Source organism: Rattus norvegicus, chromosome X (assembly GCF_036323735.1).
Source record: "Rattus norvegicus strain BN/NHsdMcwi chromosome X, GRCr8, whole genome shotgun sequence".
Lineage (NCBI taxonomy): Eukaryota > Metazoa > Chordata > Mammalia > Rodentia > Muridae > Rattus > Rattus norvegicus.
This window is the reverse complement of record NC_086039.1, coordinates 37,828,317-37,847,186: the sequence shown is the minus strand read 5'-3', so window position 1 is coordinate 37,847,186 and position 18,870 is coordinate 37,828,317. Positions and strand designations below refer to the sequence as shown.

General features: G+C 40.1%; 1 protein-coding gene across 6 annotated transcripts in view; it reads right to left on the bottom strand.

Moving 5' to 3' along the window:
• Ppef1 (protein phosphatase with EF-hand domain 1) overlaps positions 1-18,870 on the bottom strand; it is a 157,175-nt gene that overhangs the window by 113,192 nt on the left and 25,113 nt on the right. For 2 of the 6 annotated variants that reach the window (XM_039099837.2, XM_039099840.2), the window contains exons 1-2: positions 16,979-17,154; positions 3,197-3,295 (exon numbers count right to left, since the gene is read on the bottom strand). The gene's annotated coding sequence lies outside the window, so the exon portion shown is untranslated. Of the gene's footprint in view, positions 1-3,196; positions 3,296-16,978; positions 17,155-18,870 lie in introns of those variants that run through there. The other 4 variants (XM_039099839.2, XM_063280084.1, XM_063280083.1 and 1 more) reach the window with 3 other exon arrangements.

Genomic DNA, 18,870 nt, shown 5'->3' with positions numbered 1-18,870 from the left:
AGTTCTCCCATCAAAGCAAATACTGGATATCCCAACACACCAGAAAAGTAAGATTTGGATTTAAAAATCACATGTCATGATGATGACAGAGGACTTTAAGAAGGACATAAATAACTCCTTTAAAGAAATAATATAGGACAACACAGATAAACACGTAGAAGTCCTTAAACAGGAAACACAAAAATCCCTTAAAGAATTACAGGACAACACAACCAAACAGCTGGAGGAATTGGACAAAACCATCCAGGATTTTAAAATAGAAATAGAAACAATAAGGAAAGCACAAAGAAAGACAACCCTTGAGATAGAAAACCTAGGAAAGAGATCAGGAGACATAGATGCAAGCGTCACCAACAGAATACAAGAGATAGAAGAGAGAATCTCAGGGACAGAAGATACTATAGAAAACATTCACACAACTGTCAAAGAAAATGTAAAACACAAAAAGTTCCTAACCAAAAACATCAAGGAAATCCAGGACACAATGAGAAGATCAAACCTAAGAATAATAGGTATAGAAGAGATTGAAGACTCCCAACTTAAAGGGCCAGTAAATATCTTCAACAAAATCATAGAAGAAAACTTCTCTAACCTAAAGAAAAAGATGCCCATGAACATACAAGAAGCCTACAGAACTCCAAATAGATTGGACCAGAAAAGATACTACTCCTGTCACATAATAGTCAGAACAACAAATGCACAAAACAAAGAAAGAATATTAAAAGCAGTAAGGGAAAAGGTCAAGTGACATATAAAGGCAGACCAATCAGAATTACATCAGACTTCTCACCAGAGACTATGAAAGCCAGACGAGCCTGGACAGATGTCATACAGACCCTAAGAGAACACAAATGCCACCCCAGGTTATTGGATCCAGCAAAACTCTCAATTAACATAGATCAAGAAACCAAGATATTCCAGGACAAAACCAAATTTACACAATATTTTTCCACAAATCCAGCCCTACAAAGGATAATAGATGGAAAGCTCTAACACAAGGAGGGAAACTACACCCTAGAAGATGCAAGAAAGTAATCTCCTTGCAATGAAACCAAAAGAAGAGAGAAACACAAACATAATTCCACATCTAAAAAAAAAAAAAAACAGGAAACAATAATCACTATTCCTAAATATCTCTTAACATCAATAGACTCATTTCCCTAATAAAAAGACAGATGAACAGACTGGATATGGAAAGAGGACCCAGCAATTTGCTGCATACAGGAAACACACCTCAGTGAAAAAGACAGACACTACCTCAGAGTAAAAGGCTGGAAAAATTTTTCCAAGAAAATGGTCCCAAGAACCAAGCTGGAGTAGTCGTTCTAATATTGAATAAAATCAACTTTCAACCAAAAGTTATCAAAAAAGATAAAGAAGGACACTTGGTATTCATCAAAGGAAAAATCCACCAAGATGAACTCTTAATCCTGAATATCTATGCTCCAAATGCAAGGGCACCTACATTCATGAAAGAAACCTTACTAAAGTTCAAAGCACACATGATATGCCCTCACTGATAAGTGGATATTAGCCCAAAAGCTCAAATTACACAAGGTACAATCCACAGACCACATGAAGCTCAAAAAGATGGACGACCATAGTGTGGATGCTTCACTCCTTATTAAAAGGAGTAACAAAAACACTCATAAGAAGAGATATGGAGACAAAGTTTGGAGCAGAGACTGAAGGAATGGCCATTCAGAGCCTACCCCACCTGGTGTTCCTGGAGATATATATATATATATATATATATATATATATATATATATATATATATATATATATATATATGTATCTATCTATCTCCACCAAAATTAGATAATATTGATGAAGCCAAGAAGTGCATGTTGACATGAGTCTGATATAGCCGTCTCCTGAGAGGCTCTGCCAGAACATGACAAATACAGAGAAGAATGCTAGCAGCAAACCATTAAACTGAGAATGGAGTCCCCATTGGAGGAGTTAGAGAAAGGATTGAAGGAGCTGAGTTGAACAACAATATCAACCAACCAGAGCTCCCAGGGACTAAACCACTACCCAAAGAGTACACATGGACAGACCCATGGCTCCAGCTGCATATGTAGCAGAGGATGGCCTTGTTGGGCACCAATGGGAGGAGAAGCCCTTGGTCCTGCCAAGGCTGGACCTGCAGTGTAAGGGAATATCAGGGCAGGGAGGTGGGAAGGGGGTGTTTGAGGACGGGGAACACCCTTGTAGAAAAAGGGGAGGGGGATGGGATAGGGGGCTTTGGACGGGAAACTGGGAAAGGGAATGACATTTTAAATATAAATAAAAAAATCCAAAATAATAAAAACGTTTAAAAATACTAGTCTAAAAATGAAAAACAAAGAATGGTAGCTGGGCATGGTGACCCCATGCCTATGTTCCTGGCACTTGGGAGGTGGATGCAGGAAGATCGGTAGTTTGAAAACAGCTTGCATTATACAGTATATTTAAAGCCAGTCTGGAATATATAAACTATGGCAAATGGGTGGGCAGGGAGCATGCGGGGTTGGGGGTGGAGGGGCAGAGATAGACCTAAACTGGAAATGGTGGTTCACATTGTAATCCCTGTATTCCAGAGAATCACTTTAAGTTCCAGGCCAGTCTGAGTTATAGAGCCAGCCTGTGTCTGGAAAACAAACAAAAGAAGGAAAGCACCTACCCACCAAAAGCCTAGCTGAGTCTTTCAGGATCTGGTCTATCATTCTATATAAGAATTAAATCAGTAAACAAAAATCTTCACCACTTTAAGGAAATAGTACTAATTCTTGCATGCAGATAGAAAGGTGATGGTCTTCTAAGATTATATGAGGCCAAAGGAGAGAAAGAGAAAATTCTAAATAGGAAATTACATACAGCAATGTGGAAAACAGTCCATGAGGTACTTGCCTTGAGGAGTTTCTCTAAGTACCACTGTCCTCATTTCTTAGCCCTCACCCAAGGAAACTATAGAGTTCTTTCCAAATATCAAACTCATTGGGAATATGCTACAACTCTTTAGAGTGCAAAGTCATCTGCACACTCTTTTTAAATGATGCCACCTGCTTTACAAACACCAATGCTGACCAAAAAAGGCATTCTGAGAAATGAAATATACTTTAGGAAGTATATTCCCTCTTTCCATATGAGGTATGCTTATAGCATATGATTTTGCTGACTCATAATTCCTAAGTACAAACAAAACTGTTACCTGTGCCTTCTGCTCGGCCAGTGCAGAGATTTTCCTCACTCCAGGTGTTTTGGGAGAAACAAAGATGAGAAAAGCCTTGGTGTGGAAGAATTCAGAGGTCTGAAAGGAAAGCAGGAGTTTCAGTACTGTCTGGAACACCCCTAACACATACCCACACAAAACCACATTTCACATCTTTGAAGTGAAGTTCTTGCTTAAATAAACACACACACACACACACACACACACACACACACACACACACACAGAGAGAGAGAGAGAGAGAGAGAGAGAGAGAGAGAGCAATAGATAGAACAGTGCCAAGCAACTGTGCCTTTCAATATGGAAGGCACAGTGGGATACACACATCCTGGAGAAGCTGATGGAGCCTCTAAGGCGTGGCTGTCTGCCACAACCCTTCTGTACCCAGCCTGGATATAAAGGAGTGTGCTCAAGTAACGGGCTGCAATCTCAGTGGTCACATGACTGCTTCCAAAGGGACCATACTCCATCCAGGCAGGACCAGACTGCTGCTTGCAAAGACAAGCCTCATCAGTATGAAATAGAAAAGAGAAATGCAGTAAATAACGGTAGAAAAATCATCCTTTGGGTCAAAATGAAGGTGATTTTAAGAAGGCAACAACATGATTTGTGTATAATTAAGAGAAAGAAGTAGGAAAATATTCTTTAAGACTAAAAAGACATCTGTTTAAAGGAAATGCATCTGACAACACTGTTAAAGCTATTTTGTGTGACAGTGATATTGTTTCAGCAGTTCAATTAACTCTTTGAGGGAGATCCTATCTGTGAAAGAGACTCAGCATCCTTATTGTCAAAAAAGGAAACAGAAAGTTAACCAGTAGTTCTGCAGGGTTTTAGAAGGAAGAGGAAGGAGGCACATGTGAAAATTCAAAGCAACAATACCATTAGCTGATGCCAATGGCAGCAGCTCATCTACCTTCTGGAACAATCCTAGGCCCATATTCCCAGAGATACATGCTGGCTATTAGCTAACTGCCAGCAATTTTTCTCTCAATCTCTCGCTAGGTGGTTCCCTCCATATGTTTTCACTCCTTAACTGTCTTTAGGCTTTGGCACTAAGATTGACATAACCATTTCCATTTCCTCTAACCATAACCATTTCATAACCCTACCTAAACCGCTCTTTAGACCAATATCCTTCTACAATTGAGAACCACAGGAGCTCTAACAAAATAGTGACTAGTTTGCTATTTAATCTAATGGAGTCACTTTAAAAATAACTGGGAAGGCAGTTTGAAGTTTCTGTATTTTATTAGCATATTTAATATTACCAGAGAGTCTCATTATGAGGCACTTCATCCATACAGGTTTTCCTGGCAGGATCACTGAGGCTATGAGTTGATAAGGCTGCCATACACATTGTAAACGATAGCATAATTACCCAGGCTCCCCCCAAAACTGTGGCCCATGTAGCTACATGGCTAGCTTTCCAGCCAAGTGCCTGTTCAATCCACAGTGATTAAATGATGGCTATGTCTAGATGCCATTGTTCAAATGTCATCTCCTCTGTGTGAAGCCTTTTCTGAATCACCGAAGGGGAATTAGTCATCCTGACTCCTGGCTGGCAAAGCCATGGGCGTGTCCAATCACAGAGCTTCCCAAAGTGTGCTCTAATTTGTCCTTTTACAAATTAGACCCCAAAGAGAAAGGACTCATGCTAGTCCTCTTGGCATCCCTAGCCTTGGATACACAAGAGGTACTCAGTAATTATTTGTTTAATCACGGAAAGAAGGAAAAGAACTCAGATAGTTATTTTAACAGCCAGCCTCTGGGCCATGAATTAGATTGACTATATACCCTTAATATAATAATAAAAAAAAACACAGGATGACTTCTCAGGTAGGATAATAGGTCAGAAGCTGTGTCCATGTAACAAGTGAATGAGCAGAGTCAGGATTACAAAGAATAGGTGCTAATTAGGATAGCTGAAGAGCGTAGAGAAACGGAATGTGAAGATGAGTAACCATCACGTGGCTCCCAGTGTAGCTGTTCAAGGGTGGGGGCACAGAAACCTCGTAGAAAGACAGCTTGCCGTCTCTCCAAGTGGAACTGCAGATTACTCCTTCATGCACATATACATATATGTGTATACCACACACATATGTAACAAAATAATCAAAGAAAAGGAGGCAATGAATTTGAGAGGAACTGGAGAGGGAAAATGAGAAGGCTTAGAGGGAGAAAGTGGAAGGAAGAAACTTATATAATTATATTTTAATTTTCAATTAAAATAAGAGAGAGTCCGTTGCTAGTCAGGCCTCACGGCACAAACCTGTATTTCCAGCAATGTTTGTAGGCTGAAGTAAGAGAATCACAAGGGCAAAGTCTGTCAGGCCTGCAGGGTGAGCTGAAGGCTAACCTGGGCAACTTACTGAGATCCTGTCTCAAGATGGCTGGGGATAGAACTCAGGAGTCGAATGTTTCCTTGGCATTTATTGGTATCTAGATCTAATCTCAATCATGGTAGGGAAAAAGAAATTTCTAGGCTTTTCACTAGTACTGTTTCCAAAGAAAGCTGGATAAAATATCCAAACTAACACATGCATAAATAAAAACACAAATATAATAAGAAAAAGTATGCAGCCTAACACCTCCAAGAAATTATTATTGAATGCAAAGATACTGAGATGGCTGACATACTGAACAAAACATTCAAAGGTCTGCTTTATGTTATCAGTGATGCTGACCGTGGTGGCACACACCTTTAATATCAGAGCTTTGTCAGCAGAGGCAGGCAGATCTCTGTGAGTTCAAGGCTACCCTGGTCTAAATAATGAATTCCAGGACAAAGTTACAGGAAAAAACTGTTAAAAATTGTTTCAAAGAGGAAACAAATGAGTAGATGAGGTAAAGAAGACAATTCAAGACATGGATGTAAATTCCAGACAAGTCAGCAAATGTGGTGTTTTGCATTAAAATGACCTCCATGGACTCCTAAGTTTGAAATGCTTGGTCTCAAGTTGATAGAACAGTTTGGGAAAAATAAGAGATGTGGGTTTTTGGAGGAGATATGTCCCTGGGATTGGGCCTCAAGATTTCAAAAGACCGGCTCAATTCCCAGTGTTCTCTTTCTGCTTCATGATTGTGGATCAAGGTGTGAGTTCTCATCGCTGCCCTTCTTTTGGTCTGCCAACATGGGCTATAAATTTCTAAAATTGTAAGCCCAATTAAATGTTTTCTTAGTCGTGGTGTTTTATCACATTAGTAGAAAAGTAACTAAGATACTAAGAAAATGAAATTAGAAGTAACTAAAAGAAAAAGAGAAACAATGATGAAAATTTCAGCAAGGGAAAAGAGATTGAAAGTAGATAATGAAAATTAAAACTCAGTCAAACAAACTTGTAATGGGAATCATCACTGTAAAAATGAATATTAGAAATAAAAGGCAATGGCAGAGAAATGTTACATTAATACTTCAATAGAGAAAATTGCTAGCTCTTCAGAGTTTATTTATTCTCCTTTCTTATACAACTCAGTACCATTTGCTGAGGGGTAGTATCACCCACAGTGGGCTGGCCCATCCCACATCAATCACTAATCTAGAACATACCCACCACACACTCACTGACAAACCAAGCATTGAGGCATTTCTCAATTAAGATTCCTTCTCCAACATACCAAACAAGCACATTATCTGTAATATATTATTGTCATAGTGTCAAGATAACACAACAAAAATCCGTTAAAAGCCACAAAAGAAAAGCCCAAACTCATAAAAAGCAAGCAGAGAAACATCTGACCTTTCATCACAAAATCCCAAATCCAGAAAGTGTGGAATGATATCTTTGAAGATCTGAAAGTAAATCACTAATAAAGATTAGTCCATCAAGCAATGGTATCATTTTAACTTGACAGTGAACCAGGCTTGGTGGAGGCTTGGTGGTGCATACCCTTGATCCCAGCATTTGGGAAGCAGAGATAGGCAAATATCTGTGGGTTTAAGGCCAGACTGTTCTACATAGTTAGTTCTAGGCTAGCAAAGGCTACATAATGAGAACTCGTCTCAAAACACAACAACAAAAAATTGATAGTCTCCGATTAATCACTGATGGGGAGACTGGATGTGCACAAGAATGAAATTGGATCTTTACCTTATACTAGGCAAAAATAAAATAAACTCAAAATGGGGTAAAGTCTTAAATGAAAGACCTGTGTCCATAAAATTCCTAAGAAGAAAATGTGAAGAACTTGTTGGAATAACAACAAAAGTTTCAAGCTTTAATTTTGACAGAGATTTCATAGAAGTGATACTAAAAGCAACTCAAGCACACAAAGAGGTTGAAAAGCTGGATATGTATGATAAGATACACCTGTAATCCTAGGCCATTCCTGTATGCAAAGTGAGTCCCTGATCAAGCCTGGACTACATGAGACTGTTTCAAAAGACAGATAGACAGACAGAGAGCTAGTTTACTCTATTACACCGAAGGAAAGAGACAAGTAGTAAATAAAATAGAGTATTTGGTGGAGCATACATGTAAGTAGATGAGAAATGGCATTAAATTACAAATGGAAATCTTCCATTGTTGTCCTACATACTCTAGGTACCTCTAATAGTGTTGGACACAAAAGCAATATTACATCAATAAAAAATGAAAGTAATATGGTAATAGAATCTCTAATAGGACAAATACAAAGTACTATGTGGCACAAAGAGCCCACAGAAGGGAATGTGAGAAGGCTTTCTAACGGAAGTGACACATGACTTAGCAGAACTTAGAATAAGTAGAGATAAGATTGGTTGTTCTCATAAACATGTGCATTCTACAACACATTTCAAGGATATGCAATGTGGATATGGAATCAAAACCAGAATGAACTGCATTCTTAATGATAATAGACAAAGATGTCCTATCCATCTCCTCAAGAGGAACTGACTCATCCTTCACTGTCTCCCCCTTCTCACTTCCGCACTCCTCTACTGGCTTTGCCTTCATCATACAAATAAACTTCTTAGTCAGGCATGGTGACACACATACAAAACTTCAATCCCAGAATTTGGGAGGCAAAAGCAGGCAGATCTCTGTGAGTTCACAGCCAGCCTGGTCTACCTGAGAGTTCCAGGACAGCCAGGGCTACACAGTAAGACTATCCCTATCAAAAATAAACAACACACACACACACACACACACACACACACACACACACACTTTTCTTATTCTCTTATTCTAAAATGTTAGTCTCGGGCTATGCTACTGAGGAACCCCAAACTAGGATATTTGTGTAGTTGGATGGTAGCAACAAACTGCGAGAGGACAGAAGAGAATGGAAAATGTTGGCTACCAATACAGGCAAGAGATGACATTGCAGAAAAAGCTCTCCTATTTCACACACTTCTTGGAACTGGCCACAGCTCTAATTTCTGCCAAGACATAGTACTTCTAATATCTGCTTTTATGAATCATGACATAGTCCAAGGAATATGCTAGAATCTAGGCACAGTAGCAATGTTGAATAGACTGGGGAATAACCAACATTCACATATTTGCTAGACTGGGAATGTTTAAGGAGTCTTTCATGTCATGGTCCCTGGTGCCTTCAAGTTCAATAGCACCAAAGAGATGAAAAGATAGGGCAGGCCTCTCAACTATAGTAAGTAGTAACTGTCCTTCTAATTCTGGGACCACAGGAGCATGCAATCCCACCTAAGCAATATTCTTGACTCCTAGTAGTTTTCTAAATAGGGGTGCCTGGTCCCCAACAAATGCACAGAGATCTGTCAGTAGAAAACAAAGTATTAAAACATATCTTTATCCATTTTCTTTCATGACTAAGTTTTCTATTTCCACATACATTAACCATGTATCCAATAATGTAGCTTTCATAGCCTCAGCTGTGAATAAACATATGTCTACATCACATGTCCATCCCCAAGAAATGTTTACTGCAACAGGGTTAAATAGGCTAACAGGTATTAAAAAAATGAAAAGAGCTCTCTTTTGAAGAGACAAAAGGAATACCAAATATTATAGTATATATAATATATTGTAATTAAGTAAATAAAAAGACTCAAGCATATGTCCAAGGATGAATTCTAGGCACTGAAAAAAAATCACAGCAAGAAAGAGAAAAAGGAAGTCAGATTTGACTAGTCATATGAAGTAATTAAAATAGCTCTGTCACTGACAAGTAAAGCCCTCACCCTGAGATCATAACCATTCACTTTACATTCTCGGTCCACTGGGCTAGAGAGAGAGAGAGAGAGAGAGAGAGAGAGAGAGAGAGAGAGAGAGAGAGAGAGAGAGAGATGGGCACCTCGACCAACAACTCAGCCCATACTACTCAGACAGCACAGTTTCCAGTGCCTACAGGTAAAGGCTCCCAGTTCCAAACTACTAGACCCAAACTTTCCTTACTTACCCAGCTTCTGATGCTGATTTATAAATGAGTCCTTAACCCTGAACAAATTGTTCACACCTTTGTAGTTCCCTGGTTCCTAACACTGACGATTAATAGTTCCAAGACCATCAGACCCAGCTCCACATTCCCATTCAACCAAATAACTCTAAACACACAAATCTCAGTCCAAAACCAGAAACAACATGAGAACTTGTCCAAGAAAACATGTCTCCTCCAAAAATTAGTAAACCCGTAATATGGACCCAAATAAGGACTTCAAAGAACTCCCAAAGAAAGAATTCAAAAGAATGTTTATAATGGTGTTCAAACAACTCAAAGAAGATAAAAGCAATGAATGAAATAAGGAAGTCAAATTTCCCATTCCTAGAAAAAGAGATGCCAATCTACATATAAGAGACCTAGAGAACACCAAATGGACAGGACCAGAAAAGAAATTTCTCATGTTTCTTAGTTATTTTTCTATTGCTTTAAAGAGACACCATGACCAAGGCAACTCATGCAGGTAAGTGTTTGTTGAGGCTCACAGTTTCAGAGGTGGGAAACATTGCAGAAATCAGGAAGGCATGGTGCTGTAACTGTAGCTGAAAGCTTATATTCTTATCAGCAAGTAGGAAGGAAGAGAAGGAAGGAGGGAGGGAGGGAGGGAAGGAGAGAGAGAGACAGAGAGACAGAGAGAAGGAAGAGGAGGAGGAGGAGGGGGAGGGGGAGGAGGAAGAGGAGGAGGAGGAGGAGGAGGAGGGGGAGGAGGAGGAGGAGGAAGAGGAGGAGGAGGAATGCCCTGGGCTTTTGAAACCTCAAAGCCCAATGACACACTCCTTCCAACAAAGCTACATTCAACCCTTCCTAAACAGTTCTACCAACTGGGGATCAAATACACAAACATATGAGCAACATCATGACATATTTTAAAATTTCTTGTTTGGTTTAGACCCTCATGACAGGGCACCCAAAATGGCAGTGATGATGGCCATATTTAAGTAGTGATCCAAGTTTATCCTGTGTTTTAAAAAGAATGAATATTGAAAGTTATAAGAACATTTCAATCATTTGTATAAAATCAGGCTCATCAGATAAAATGTGATTATTTAACAGAAATGTTTAAAGAACAAAGGGCCTGAAAAGTATCCAAGTTTTGAAAGACAGGTGTCAACCCAAACTATTATACCCAACAAAACTGGCCATTAAATTGAAGGAGAAATAAAAAAATCAATGATAAAAACAGATTAAGGGAATTTATGACCACTAAGGCAGCCCTGCAAAAGATAATTGAAGGAACACTTTAGTGTGAAAAGGAGAAACATTTGTGAGGGGTCACAGGCAAAAAGCAAGGTCAATGTAAACATCATAAAAATCAACAAAGTGGTAAGAACTAACACTCATCATTCAACAGTAACTCTGAATATTAACTATCTCAATTACCCATTAAAAAGACACAGACTAGCAGGTTGGATCAGAAAATCATAATTGGGAGAACATGAAACTACCAAACTCCTTGGAAAAGAAATAGCAGCTTTAATAAAACAAAACAACAAACTCCTAGACCTCCCTGAGTAGAGGACAGTGCTCAACTAGGAAAGCTTGTTGCTTTATACAAGGACAATGTGTGTGTGTGTGTGTGTGTGTGTGTGTGTGTGTGTGTGTGTGTGTGTGTGTGTGTTTGTGTGTGTGTTGGGGAAAGATTTCAGATGTTAGAATAGCCAGGTGGGTTAGCATGGGAACTCTTGTCAGACAAAAGAGATGGTCAATAGTGGTCAGAAGCATTCAGGTATGACTGTTGTAGACAAGAGTGCTCAACCAGCCATTAGGGGTTTTCCAAAAGATGCTTCAGATGTCTGTATCTCAGCAAATCCAAGTCTCCTAGTAGAGTCAGGCCCTGATGGAACCTGGATCACCACCTACATATGGCCATCATCACTGCCATTTTGGACGCCCTGTCATGAGGGCCTAAAACAAACAAGATCTATTTCTGTTACCTCCAAAAAAACCATGCTTTATCATCAATGGCCAATGCCATCTTAGGGTAGGAAAAGGATGTAAATTCAAGCAGATCCTAAGAGATTGAAACTTGCCAATAACCACATGCTCTTGAAAGTGAGTCCTTCCTCAATCAAGCCTCCATATGACTGTGGCTTATCCAACTCCTTGATTGCAATAGATCAATAGATCATCCATATCCTGAAGTAGAGAACCAGATAAGCTGTGCTGGGGTCCTAACCCACAGAAACAGTACAATCATAAATATGTGTTATTTTTTATCACTGTCTTTACTATATTTCTACTGCTGTGGTGCCATGACCAAAAGCAAATTGGGGAGGAAATGATTTCTTTCAGTTTACAGATTACAATCCATCACCAGGGGAAGCTAAGACAGGAATCTGGAGGAAAGAACTGAAGCAGAGGCCATGGAGAGGTGCTGCTCACTGACCTGTTTCCCTTGGCTTGTTAAGTCTGCTTTTTATATACTCCAGGACCACCTACGCTGGAGTGGGTGGCCCCATCCATAGAGGTCTGGGCCCTACCATATCAACCACCCATCAAGAAAATGTTCCCATAGACTTGCCTACAAGCCAATATAATGGTGAAAAGATGACATAAACCTCATTTGTCCCATTTTAGGACCAGGCCTGATTTCAAAAGGAAAGTCACCAGTCCCAGGAACTAGGCCATAAGTCGTCAGCTCCAGGAAGAGACTATAAATCCCAGGAACTAGGCCATAAGTCACCTGGTCCAGGAACAGACCATACATTCCAGGAACAGGGTCATAAAACCCCCTCCCAAAGAACAGCCTGGAGATAAGCATAAGAATGTGGAAATATTTTATCTCAGGATGAGCCATCTGTGCTGGGCAGCCCTATCTCATCTCGTGGTTAAACATTCATGACATAGGAATGCAGACCACTGACCACCTGTGACAATCCAGTCACAAACACACCCATGTGACCTCCCCAGCACCCACCAATGGAATTTTAGGTTACCTAACCCACTCCCTAATATAGCAGAACTAACGTAGTAGCCAATCAAAATTGTACTAATGCCATCACTTTAGCCCCTGCCAATCACATTAGAGATTACTTAATGCTTCTAGAAAATTTCCCTAGTCCTGCATAAAAGGGGGTCTGCCAACTCCTCTGTCATCACTATTGTGATGAATGATTGACCCCTGCCTGCTGCTTGGTTTTGCAGAATAAATGCTCTTTGTCTTTGCATTCTTGAGTCTGGGATCGTCCTTCAGTGATTTTTCAGTACCCTTACATTGGTGTTATTTTCTCAATTAAGATTCCCACTTCTGGGGGGTTGGAGAGATGGCTCAGCAGTTAAGGACTGCTTGTCCAGAGGTCCTGAGTTCAATTCCCAGCAACCACATGGTGGCTCGCAACCATCTGTAATGGGATCTGATGCCCTCTTCTGGTGTGTCTGAAGACAGCGACAGTGTACTCATATACATGAAATAAATAAATCTTTTTAAAAAAGATTCCCACTTCCAAGATGTGTCTATGTGTTAAGTTAATAAAAGCCAGCCAACAATGTCACCAAATTGTTAACCTGTTACATAAAAATAATGTAAATTAAATAGCAATACTCTGGAAATTAAATAGCAAAAGGTAGATTAAATCAACAGGTCAGTCTGAAGTGCCTCTGAGTTTGCCTTGTTTTCTCTCTCAGGTCTTTCAGATTTGCTTCAAGAAATGAGAGCTTCAAATTTAAAGCCCAATGAGATATACTATTCCTGTACTAGTATAGTTATTTTTGAAGAAATATTAACAATGCCCAAAATTAGCTAGAATGGTGAATAACTAGAACTTTAGTACCTTGCTGGTAGAAATGCAAAATGGGATAATCACTCCGAAAAGAATTGGGTAGTGTCCTGGTTAGCTTTTCTATTGCTGTGATAAACACTATGAGCAAAAGCAACTTGAGAAAAGGGTTTACTTAGCTTACATGCCGGGATCACAGTAGGAAGCCAAGGTAGAAACGGAAAACAAGGCAGAAACTTAGAGTAGGAACTGAAACAGAGACCACAAAACAAACCCCAAAACCCATGACTTGCTCGGCCACATACTTACAGTATTGTAAAGTTGGACATATACCTACCAAGCATATGACAACAACTATACTCCAGAGCAGTTTCCATAAAGAAATAAAATTGCTGGGGTTGGGGATTTAGCTCAGTGGTAGAGCGCTTGCCTAGGAAGCGCAAGGCCCTGGGTTCGGTCCTCAGCTCCAAAAAAAAGAACCAAAAAAAAAAAAAAAAGAAATAAAATTGCTTACACAGAAACCTGTACACAGGTTCAGATAGCAAATACTGAAGACAACCAAAGCAGGCAGACAGAGTGCCACACAACTGTAATTTAAGTAATTAGAGGATGTGGACAAGAAGATCAAGAGTTTAAGCCGAACCCCAACTACATAATGATTTTTTAATGAGCCATAGAGATAGCTCAGTAGTTTAGAGCACTGGCTGTTCTTCCAGAGAACCTGGGTTCAATTCCCAGCACCTATACAATAGCCCATAACTCTCTATATAACTCTGGCTCCAGGGAATCCTATGCCTTCTTCTGACCTCCAAGGGTACCAAGGTGAGATGCACATATGCAGGTGAATAGTCGTACACATAAAACAAAGTAAATAAATCTTTAAAAATTTCAAAGCAAAACAAGAACAAAGAGGAAAACACGCAAAAGGTGCAGCCCATCCATCTTTTCTTCATTTAACAGATACTTGCTGAGTCTGTTCCAGCTATGAAACAGTGGAGCAATGATGAATCAATTTAGAGTGCTCTCCCATACATATTCACAGCAGGACATGGGCAGGCACACGATTTTTTTAAAATGAGGTGTAAGCCTAGAGATATGTCCACATACTACTGTAGTCCAGAAAGAAATTAGCATGCCTGGGAAAACCAGGAAATGCTTCATGGAGCGTAAAAGGGAGGAAAGGCATCCCAAGGGTTATGAAAGCATTTCAATATGTAAGTCATTGAATTCCTGAGATTAAGGAATAAAAAGTGTATAGAACACAGTGTGGAGACATTAACCTGGCAAGCGAGTTAGTGACAACTGTGAGTATTCTTATAAGTCACAGCGAAGATCGGACTTTAACCTACTGGTCAGGAAAAGTAATTTTTAGATGCTTAATGAGGCTGGAGTAGATAACAGCCTGGATAGAAAGTACAGACCCGGCAGGGAATTTTTTATCTAAATAAGGCAGACACTACTTGCCAACAAGTCTGTCTCAGGCTACCATCCAGGGATGCTGGCCCAGTATTGCCTAATGCAATTTTTCAAGTGGAGCTAAGCAAACTTCAATATGCATAATCTTCTATTTTTAAATGCCCACACGAGTACATTTCAGCACAATCAGGATGCCATAGATTACAGGGCACATCACTATGTTATATACTAGTAAGAAGGAAAGCCATCAGCAATCAAATTATGTCACAAATTATGACATTCTATCAATTTAAAGACATCCCCAAATCAGAGATACTAAAATGTGAAAAAAATGCATCCGAGAATCAAAGGAATAATGTCATTTTCATTTTCTCAAAATCCTGAATAGAGTGTTTGGTTTCACTTTGAACCTGCCAGATTGCACTCTGTTTAAGTCAAGGGGATTCTGAAGGTAATCTGATTAAATTCAAGCTTCAGGACAACCACTCGGGGGGTCAGCTGCTGCTGCTGAACCGGGAGAAAGCTGGCGGTAGGAAGACCAATGAGTAGGCTCCTGTAATAATCCAGAAGATAACTGATAAAGGCTGGATTAAAGCCACAGCTGTGGGCACGAAGAGAATGGCGGGGTCAAATGTAAGAGTTATATATAACCAGCCCTACAAGTGTACAAGTGGGGATGGGAGGTAAGGAAGACTGAAACATCATGAAGAATTCCAAGTTTGGAAGACAAAGATTCATTATTTGTCCAATAGCACTAGGCGTCTACCACGTGCCAAGTGCTGAGAGTACAATAGTGAATAAGCAAACATGGCCGCTGTCTTCCTGTGCCTTACAGTCTGAGACAACAGCATTGTCATAGGGTATTATGATGCAGAATCATAAGCCAAAGGAGACAGGCATATTTATCGCGGAGAAAACTGATCTGCGTACCAGTAAGACTATTGTTCCAATGTCCCTGTGCAGTAGAATCCTAGTTTCAAGGCTAGGGTATAAACTACATCTTATTAAGGAACTCATAGTTCCAGATAACAGCTGAAATACTTAGGGAAAATAAGATGGCCGGGAAGGTGGAGAAGAAAGATTTAATGGGGTAAAAGTAAAGCACTGGGGGACTAAGATGGGGGGAGGGAAGGAGAGAGAGACAGAGACAGAGAGACAGAGAGACAGACAGAGAGAGACAGAAAGAGACAAGAGGTGGGGGCCACGGGGAGGAGGCACGGAGGCTAATAAAGAACAATGTGCAAAGTAAGAAGCTGAGGCAGTGGGGTATATGTCAACCAAAGGAGGTTCTTAGTGCTGTGTGAGTCACACATACCTTTATCTACAATTCACCACCGAAGTCAGTACTTGGCAACATACAATTCCGATTTTCAGAGTCCACGGGTATTTTGCCTGAACTCCAAATAGGCTTATCAGAACGGCTTCTTATTTAAAGAGCTATGATATTTTAAGTATTGCTACAATCTGTTCCTTTATCCTTTAAGTGCTTACATTTTCCACGTATCTCAGTTTGACATCTAGATTATGAGTCAATGGCAACTCTATTTCTTCTCATTTTCCTTCTGTGGGAGCTATAATCTGCCATTCCAAGACAAAAGTGAAACAGCTTATATGGGAATGTGTGTCCCTGTCATGAGAACGCACAAGGCAGAAGTCACTTAAGCATAGATGCCCAACTAGCACTGCAAGACCCTCTTGAAGTTGTGATATGTGAGGATACTCTGTTCCTTCAGACTCCTTTAGGAAAGCCCTCAGACGTCTCCAATTTGGAAGAGTGAAGAAACAGGCCTAGAGCTGGTGAGATTGCTCAGTGCATAAAGGCAAACGCTGTCAAGCCTGATGACCTGAGTTTAATTCCCAAGATCCACATGGTCAAAGGAGGAGACAACTCCCACAAGTTGTCCTTTGACCTACACACACACACACACACACACACACACACACACACACACACACACACGTAATTTAAAACATTCAAAAAGTAGGCCTAGAGAAGTTCCACAGCCTCCCCAAGATCAGTTTTGTAACCTCGTAGCTAGTTTGATACTCTTTTTCCATCCCATCAAAATAACACAATTTCTACCCTATACATAGACAGTAGAGCATCTACCTAAAACAGGAAGTTCACAAGAGTTGGGCCAAAAGAGAGGAAGGAGCTTAAAGACTCAGATGGTCCCTTGCCTAGCCAGTGCTTACTCACTCACTGCTTCTGTCCACTAAAGGCTCTTACCGTTTGTTCCCTCTAGGTTTTATGTTCCACACAGGCTCAAGGAAGGTAGATTCCTAGTTCTTCATTTTACTGGTGACTGAATCATTCAGCCTGACCTGCAGGCTAGGGACACAATCCATCTTCACGTTTAGAGGCCTTGGGTTTTCCCAGCCTTCTCTGGAATCTTTCAGTTCAAAATTCTAGAATGACTCTTTAATAGGTTGTCTTGACAACCCCACAATGTAGGATAGAGATATGACAGTGTCTGCCAATGGGACATAGGCAATGTAACCCAGATGAGAGAACAACTTCGGGGTTGTAGAGAGGTTCTTTAAGCTTCTTTTGGTCATCATTACCTTCCTGAAAAACATGTGTGTAGTCTGTGTGTGTGTGTGTATGTGTGTGTATGTATGTGTGTGTATGTGTGTGTATGTATGTGTGTGTATGTGTGTGTATGTGTGTGTGTCTGTGTGTGTATGTGTGTGTGTCTGTGTGTGTGTATGTGTGGTTATGTGTATGTGTGTGTATGTGTGTGTGTATGTATGTGTGTGTCTGTGTGTATGTGTTTGTATATATGTGTGTGTGTCTGTGTGTATGTGTTTGTATGTATGTGTATGTCTGTGTGTGTCTGTGTGTGTATGTATGTGTGTGTATGTATGTGTGTGTATGTATGTGTATGTATGTGTGTGTATATGTGTGTATGTGGGTGTGTATGTATGTGTGTGTATGTGTGTGTATGTGTGTGTGTATGTGTGTATATGTGTGTGTATGTGTTTGTATGTATGTGTGTGTGTCTGTGTGTGTCTGTATGTGTATGTATGTGTGTGTATGTGTGTGTATGTGTGTATGTATGTGTGTGTCTGTGTGTGTGTATGTATGTGTGTGTCTGTGTGTGTCTGTGTGTGTATGTGTGTGTATGTGTGTGTATGTGTGTATATGTGTGTGTATGTGTGTGTATGTGTGTGTATATGTGTGTATGTGTGTATGTGTGTGTATGTGTATGTGTATGTGTGTGTCTGTGTGTGTATGTGTGTATGTGTGTATGTGTGTATGTATGTGTGCGTGTCTGTGTGTGTGTCTGTGTGTGTGTCTGTGTGTATGTCTCTGTGTGTGTATGTGTGTGTATGTGTGTGTTTGTGTGTGTATGCATGTGTGTGTGTCTGTGTGTATGTATGTGTGTGTGTCTGTGTGTGTATGTGTGTGTATGTACGTGTGTGTGTCTCTGTGTGTATGTATGTATGTGTGTCTGTGTGTGTATGTATGTGTGTGTGTCTGTGTGTGTATGTATGTATGTGTGTATGTGTGTGTATGTATGTGGGTGTGTATGTATGTTTGTGTATGTGTGTGTATGTGTGTATGTGTGTGTATGTATGTGTGTATCTGTGTGTATGTGTGTGTATGTGTTTGTATGTATGTGTGTGTCTGTGTGTGTTTCTGTGTGTGTATGTATGTGTGTGTATGTGTGTGTAAGTGTGTGTATGTATGTGTGTGTGTCTGTGTGTGTATGTATGTGTGTGTCTGTGTGTATGTGTGTGTATGTGTGTGTATGTGTGTGTGTCTGTGTGTGTGTCTGGGTGTGTGTATGTATGTGTGTGTGTCTGTGTGTGTGTCTGTGTGTGTCTGTGTGTATGTGTGTGTATGTGTGTGTATGTGTGTGTGTATGTGTGTGTCTGTGTGTGTTTGTATGTGTGTGTCTGTGTGTGTGTATGTGTGTCTGTGTGTGTATGTGTGTGTATGTATGTATGTGTGTGTCTGTGTGTATGTGTGTGTTTATGTGAGTGTGTATGTGTATGTGTGTTTGTATGTGTGTGTATGTATGTGTGTGTGTCTGTGTGTGTATGTATGTATGTGTGTGTCTGTGTGTGTGTGTGTTTATGTGTGTGTGTATGTGTGTGTGTATGTGTGTTTGTATG